The sequence below is a fragment of the Zea mays genome, chromosome 6 (assembly GCF_902167145.1).
Source record: "Zea mays cultivar B73 chromosome 6, Zm-B73-REFERENCE-NAM-5.0, whole genome shotgun sequence".
Lineage (NCBI taxonomy): Eukaryota > Viridiplantae > Streptophyta > Magnoliopsida > Poales > Poaceae > Zea > Zea mays.
The window spans coordinates 131180746-131188185 of record NC_050101.1 but is presented as its reverse complement, the minus strand read 5'-3'; the positions used below and the strand labels follow the sequence as shown (position 1 = coordinate 131188185).

At 48.8% G+C, this 7440-nt stretch overlaps 2 pseudogenes across 2 annotated transcripts; both read right to left on the bottom strand.

Annotated features, from left to right (window-relative positions):
• Positions 1-3896: 3896 nt before the first annotated feature.
• Positions 3897-4523, bottom strand: LOC103629997 (RNA recognition motif protein - 40S ribosome protein S4 pseudogene; annotated as a pseudogene). The gene is made up of 2 exons (NR_161223.1): positions 4477-4523; positions 3897-4405 (listed from the first exon to the last, which is right to left on the bottom strand). The product of NR_161223.1 is annotated as an RNA recognition motif protein - 40S ribosome protein S4 pseudogene (transcript).
• Positions 4524-4681: 158 nt separating this feature from the next.
• LOC109939354 (RNA recognition motif protein pseudogene) lies at positions 4682-5127 on the bottom strand (annotated as a pseudogene). The gene is made up of 3 exons (NR_161222.1): positions 5021-5127; positions 4849-4921; positions 4682-4759 (listed from the first exon to the last, which is right to left on the bottom strand). The product of NR_161222.1 is annotated as an RNA recognition motif protein pseudogene (transcript).
• Between the last annotated feature and the right edge of the window lie 2313 nt (positions 5128-7440).

The window sequence follows — 7440 nt, the reverse complement described above, 5'->3', positions numbered from 1 at the left end:
GCACGGTCGGGTCCCAATTTCTCGAGCTGGTATGTTGACGCTGTCAACGGTTTGGCCGGAGCCGGGTTTGCGAGAGCAGCCCCCGAGCCTCTGCACAGGGCGAGAGGACGGTCAAGGACAGACTCGACTTTTTTACATACGCCCCTGCGTCGCCTTTCCGCAAGGAGGAGGGGGGGAAGCGCCATGTTGCCCTCGGAGGGCGCCGAACATGGTGTCTCCGGTGAGCTGCTGGCGGGTGATCCGAGTGGACGCTCGTGCCCCATTTGTTAGGGGTCGGCTAGAGGTCCGGAGGCGCGCTCAAAAGTACCTGCGGGTGATCTGCCGGACCCGGTCCCCTTTCGACGGGGTCCGAGGGCTCGATGCCTCCCTCTGATGGGATTTCGTTACAAGATCGTTCCCGTTGGTCTCGGAAATGTCCTAGGGTACCTCGGGAGCGTAGCCCGAGCCTTGGTTATGTATCGAACGTACCCAGGGTCATCCCTCGCTCTGTGTCTGAGGCGGCTGTGAACCCTTCGAGGGCCAGCCTACGAACCCCTGATCAGTAGTGGGCGCGGAGCCCGAGTAGCCTGAGGCGGCCGTTGAACCCTTCCGAGGGGCCGGCCTTCGAACCTCTGACCAGTAGTTGGTGCGGGGCCCACGCGCTCTGAGGCGGCTGTTAAACCCCTCCGAGGGGCCAGCCTTTGAACCTTTGATCAGTAGGGAGGCTCGGAGCCTGTTTCCTTCACGGAGAAGGATCCTTTTCGGGGTATCCCCCTTTCCCGGTCCCTGTTGTAAGAGAGAGAAAGAGGAAAAGGAAAAGGATACGAAATCGATTGTCGTGGCGTACCTCTTTGGACGCGGTCATTATGGCGAAGGCGAAGCGTCGCTTGCTTCTCCTGCCAGAGGCGCCGCCTGTCCCGCCGCGGAGTTAATACAACGGGGCGAGTAGTTCGCGGGGCGGCTGTTGCGCGTGCGCGAGACGTTCGAGGAACGAAACGCGGGCGCGCCGTCTTCATGCCGTGAGAGAGGGTTCTCTCGCTGCCCCTGGACGGGACGTGAGCTTGGCTGTCGACGTGACCGCTGCTCCTGCCCGCCTGCCACCGCCATTACTGCCGGCCCATTTTTGGCCGTATTGACCATCGCGCCTGGCTGGCACTGCTGGGTCGTACGCAGGGTTGCCTCGAGTCGCGGTACAGGTTCCGCAGTCGAGGAGGCGTGGCAGTGGTGCGAGTGGCGGTGCAGTTGCTTGCACGTAGCGACCGGTGCGCCGGTTGCATGACGCGTGGGCGTGGGCCCCCATGCTGGGTGCGTTGGAAGTCGGAGGGGCGCGTCCACTTGGCGCAGTTGCATGCCGCCTGCATGGCTGCCCGCCCTTTTGCCCGCTGGTCTGGGCGAAAGTGGAGGAATGCTCGTAACCGCTGGGTGGTTGCATGCACCGCGCGCGGCGGTTTAGCTTCTTCTGCTTTGGGCCAGCTTGCATGACGCGTGGGACCCAGCCCCCGCGCCGTAGGGGTAGGACCTTGGAGCGTGTTGGAGAAGACTCAGCCCACGACGGCTAGGGACGCAAGTAGGGAGAGTCGCCTTTAAAAGGAGGGTGACCCCCTTGAAAGGCGACCATGTCTTCGCGCTCCCTTATGCATCGTGTCTTTTCCACCTTCCGAGCCCCCGGATGGGGGACACCCGCAATCCTTCCACCTTGTCGTTGGAGGAACGCAACTCTGTGGGAGTTGGTACCTTTCAGCCATCGTTCGGCTTCAAGGATTTTCATCATGCAGCCCGGCTGCACCCCCTCGCCGGCGGTCACCCAAGATGGTGACCTCCAGCCCCTGGGTGGGGAGAAGCAAGCCGGGCTGCGATCTTGGTCCCGCCCTCAGCTTCAAGGATCTTCATCATCCTTGCTGGGGCGGAGGCCGGGCTGAGCCGGAGCTCTACCTCCCGCGCGGGTTCGTGGGTCAGCCTCTCCTTCAGCATTCAAGGGAGAGGGCGCTCACTGGCCCTGCGAGCGGGGCGGACTTCGATAACGCGGGGCTGGCCGACGGCGGGCGTCGTCAGCTTCAGCGCGTTGGGCTCGCCGGCTTGGCTCCCGGTGCCCCCTCTTGCCGCGAGGGCGGTTGTCGCGCCGCGCGCACGGGAGGACCGCCCAAGACGTCGCGCGCTGCTAGGACGGCGTTCGTGTTCTGGGGCGGTCCTGCCTTTGCACTGGTACGGCGCCTCCGCGCGGAGGTTGGTGCTCCACTCGTCCGGGAGGATCTGAGTGGGGACCTGCCGGAGGGCTGACGGCTCCTGTCGTTGGTGCCGAGGTGGGGGCGGCTCGAGAAGTCCCCGTCGCCGACGGGATCACCGCCACCATCCGCGCTTCGGGCCTCCGGCTCTTTGTACTTGTCCTCGCCCCTCGAGCGTCGGCGTGGGCGAGGGCAAGGTTGCAGCAGCGTTCGCCCTGAGGCCATCAATGCTGCAGTTCGGCCACCCGGAGCGGGGGTCGTTGTCGCTGCTGCCGGAACGGGCGACGGCGAGCCACCCGTCGGTCTTCTTTTGCTCCGCAGGCCACCCAATCGTGTGGGGTTGTTCGTACCTGCGGAGGTGGAACCGGAGTTCCGTTTGTAATGGCACCTTGAATGCCGGTCTTTTGTTCATTGTGGCTGTCGGGGCCTGAACATGTATGTATTTTTGGCGCGGAGCCGTGTTTTTTCCTCATTTTCGAGCACTAAGACTCGCCTGTTGGTTGTCTGAACCGCTTCACCAAGCGTCAGTCGCCCCGTACAAAGGTGACGAGTGAGGGATCCGTATCCCGGAGGCGTAGGAGTCCCTCGGCTCGGTCGGCCTTGCTGTCCGAGGCTTCTCTTGCTTAGTTAAAGGAACCCCTCGACCGCTCTTCGATGAGCCGAAGCCAGGGGTAGCGATGTCAGCACGGACAGAGGCAGAGTTGGCTCTAAAAGAAGACTTGGTCGGCCAGAGTCTGGTCGGGTCGTCCACTGGCGGGACCGACGCCGGAATTGAGTTGCCGAGGCCTCAGGCCGGGCTGATGTCTTCGGGGGACAGCTGGCCGAGGCCTCGGGGTGACCGGGCGAGCCGCCTGCTCGAGCCGGATTCTCGGAGAAGACCCTGGCGGCGATGGCCCGGGCGTGATGATGACGTCATCCTTCAGAGTGGAGATCCTCGGACCGCGTCGCCGTCCGAGGCTAGGTCGGACCTCGCCGAAGGTGTAGTTGACGCCGAGGTTGCTGCTGCTCCCTTCAACTGTCAAGATCCGAGCCTGTAGGATCGGATTATCTTGTAGTGTGTGTTTTCTGCGGCCGCCGAGGCCCAAACACACCCTCGCCGTGTTGTAAAGCTGCACTTTCTTTTCCTCTTGTTTCGAGTATCTGGACTTTTTCCACTACTACAAAACATGTTATATGAGACGGTTAATTTTCAGTTCTTAAGACGCTTATGAAGTGTCCAAATTTGATGGAGTCGTAAAAGATGTCCCACATTTAAGATGGTTATAAACCGTCTTAAAAGATATTATATAAGACAATTTTTAATTTATAACCGTCTGAAAAAGGTATTTGTTTAAGTCATTTTGTCCGATAAACCGTCTTGAATTAGGTTTTTGTTTAAGACACTGCTTCTAAAGAACCGTAGAGAATACAATCATTATAAGTCATAAAGTATTTATCAAACTGTCTCGAATATCCTACAATAATAGACGATTACAATAGGAAAACCATCTTATTTAGGTGACTAATAATGGACGTTTTAGAAACCGTCTTATTTAGGAGACTGATATTAGACATTTTGGTGATCGTCTTATTAAGATTTAAACAAAATGACTTATACGGCACTACATTCTTCAATTTATAATTATTTTTTCAGATATCACGTTATAATAATTTGAAAAAGAAATATACATACACATATATTGAACAACATTATAATTAATATAATATAAATAAGTACCATTCAATATATCATAAATAAGCATTGTCAAACAACACATACATAAGTGTAATCTAAATCTAAACTAAAATACAACTGTTTACACTAATGTTAAGCCTAACTTTATATGAATTCAAGTCTCCACATTTTGCGGCCACCAAATTTGAATTCCATTCTATGTTTTCCTGTACAACAAATAGGAGAAAACTAGACATAGCAAAAAGCTCCAAGCAGCACGTGGATGGTCTCGAAGCTGCCCTTGCCCTTGTGCTTCTCCCTGTTCTTGATCGCTCCTACACGCCCGGTGTTCCTCCCACCGGTCATCATGACCACATTGCCGACGTCAAACTTGATGAAGTCCATGATCTTGTTGGTCTCCAGATCGATCTTGATGGTGCCATTTCTGCAAACTTTTAGTTGTACAGAAGGGAGATTGTGTTTGGAGTAAAGAACGACCAACCTCACCACATATGGACTCAAAGAATAACTTTAGATCTGCTTGAGTGACCTGCGTGTATTAAAACAGAACCATGACAGAATGAATACCTAGTGGTAGTAGCATGAGTGTAGGTACCAAACCTTCTTGTCAATGTTTGTGCAGTAGATAGTCCTAGCACACATTTCACATTCATCGTCAGACTGCAGAGCACAGAAAATCAACCAACTTTCTTAGAAACCATATCAGATAGAGCATGAACATTGAGCCATGAACTTAAGACAAGCATGTTGGTTTCGGAAGGTTTGCATACCCTGGGTAGGAATGTTTCGTTGACTGGTGCAATGGCAGTTTTTTACGGCAGAACATTGACAAGATAATATCCAAGCACGGTTCCTGACAGATTCAGAGCAGCCCTTGCACCCTCTAGGACATCGATGTTTTTCACCCAATAAACAGTAGATCCATTACACAAAGTAAGCAAACTGAAACATGGTTGGATATGGATATATTACCCTCATCAGTGAACTCTATGAAAGCAAACCTAAGGACTGAATTTGGGTCCCCACACATGCGACAGTCCACAACCTTCAGAGAGCATATCCAAGATTATGCACAGTTGGATCAAAATTAAATGAGGAACTAAATACATGTAAGAGGGTTTACAACTGTCCCATAAATTTGTACCTGTCCGCAATTTATAAATAGTGCTGCGAGGTTTTCTTCAGTAACCTGAACAATAGAAGAGAAATTAGCACCAGAACTACATATGATTGTTAGTTAGCAACTCAAACATTATGTGACACTACAATATTGAATAAATAGCACACTACAGAAGCTACCATATAGAATAACAGTTAGATAAAAATTGTCCTAATACATTACCCCAACGTTTTCAACTCCGATTGGCAAAAAGGTAACACTATCATGTATGACAGAAAAGAAAGGGGCACAGCCATACAAAGCTATGGCAACAACTACATGTTTTAAGAAAGGTTGGCTATTGACAATTAATTTGTATTTTACAAAAACAACAGTATAACTAACTACATCAACAAACACTATCTTAGTAGCCATAGAAGTGTGCCAAACTTAAATATGTGCATTGCAAAATGTTTGTGTTTTGCATCTCCAACGATGACAAAGGCCTTCTGTCCCAAACTCCCAATCCAAGGTAGGGTCAGCCACGTCACTCTACCCAGCTTGAACTCTAGTACCAACGACAAACCTATGGGAATGTGAAAATATTGTAATGACTATGCTCGTGTTTTGTTTCTTAATGGTCATAAATTGGATCAACAACAATTTGAGGGAATACTAACCAAGCTGATGTAGGTGACATTCTTTTTTAAAAAAATAAAGTAATAAAGAAACCGTATAACCTCACCTGTTTTATTTGAATCTTCGGATATCTGAAGCGTCACTGCAGTCGTAAAGATGTCCTTCAAATGTAGCACGAATAGTTATTTAGAAAGGTAATGATAATTAGCTACTATATAAAATTCAATTTCTTTGAGTAAAACAGACTTTTTTAAAAAAAGGTAATAAGGAAATTGTAGAACCTCACCTGTTTCATCTGAATCTATGAGTATTTGAACCGTCACTGTGGTCCTAAAGATGTCCTTCAAATGTAGCACAAATAGTTATTTAAAAGACAATATAAATATGCGAGTTCATATGCATATAATGCATTAAGGATATCGAAATAGAATCAATAACGTAAGCATTCCAACTATTTTAGGTCTCGCCAAGGCAAGGTACACCATTAAGGGATGAACAAACAGACATTTTCAGAACTGAAAGTTGATGTATATAATGCACTAAAGATACTAAAACAGGATTGACAATCTGAACCTAAATAAACTCTAAAACAGGCATTCCACCTCTGTAGCTAGTGACAAGGCACCAATTAGGAAGAAAATATTTCCCCCTTTTTTAGTGTGTGAAGGACAGCAGGACGACATAATGGAGTGGTTAGCCGACATCAATAAGATATTATGTCAGGAACACTTAGCATGGTCAGAGCATATGGGCTTGTTCATTTCAACATAACCAAAGGCATTTAATTTTACTCGATTGAACAGACCAAAAGGAGATGACATGGAGGAAGCTGTGAGAGTGGGAAATAAAATATACTGTTGGCACACACAAATCGCATAGTTCAGCTGGGAAACACAAAAGGAAATCGAATGCACATCTGGTTGCTACTTTACCTGACAGAATACAATCAACCCCAGATGGTAGTTCTACTGGCACAAAGAAAAATGGAACCCCAGATCATTAATGCAATTTCGATTAAGAAAAGACTATGTAAAGAAAGAGTTGTAATTCTAGAAATAAGGTTGAAATATTTACCTATCTTCCACTGAGATTCTTTTTTCTTTGGGAGTGAATATGATGATCATTAGAGCAAGGAAATAGTCAGTTGATAGAGAGGAAAGGGACAGTAGTTGTGTAATCCCTCGCAGTGAAGAAAAACCCTAGATCGTGCGACTGAAAGTAAAAGTACTGACATGTACGTAGCGAGGGACTATCTTTGTTCCCACACTTAATATATAGAAATATTAATGTAAGTTTCTCTTCTAAAAAATAAAGAAAAAAACCATGCGCTTCCAAATAGGCTCTTAATCAAACATGCAGCATTCAGTTGTGTAAATTATAACAAAACAACTATGGTAACAAAGGAGGAATGTCTGACGATGTGTGTCGTCGTTCTCAAATTCATCTAAACCTCAGGCTGGATGATATGATTTCAAGTAAATTCAGCCACATGCCTCAAAAGTGAATGGTACGGTTTCTAAGTAAATTCAACTGAATGCCCCGCCAACACTAGTTCATTAATTGCCATCCATGAGAATTACTCACGAAGCTAATGCAATGGTCCATGGTAGCGAGGTTACCAGCCAGGGAAAAAGCAGACATAAGTGTAAAGCACACGACAGGGGTTGATGGCTAGCTAATCTATGCTCCAAATTGTGATTAATAAGATAAGGAAGATGGTGGTACTCACTGATGAGGGCCCCACCGTTGATCCGGGACTTTGTGCTGCCGAAGGCGGCAACGGAGAGGGCCCTGCCGCTGACACCCAGTCGCTGTAGAGTTATTTC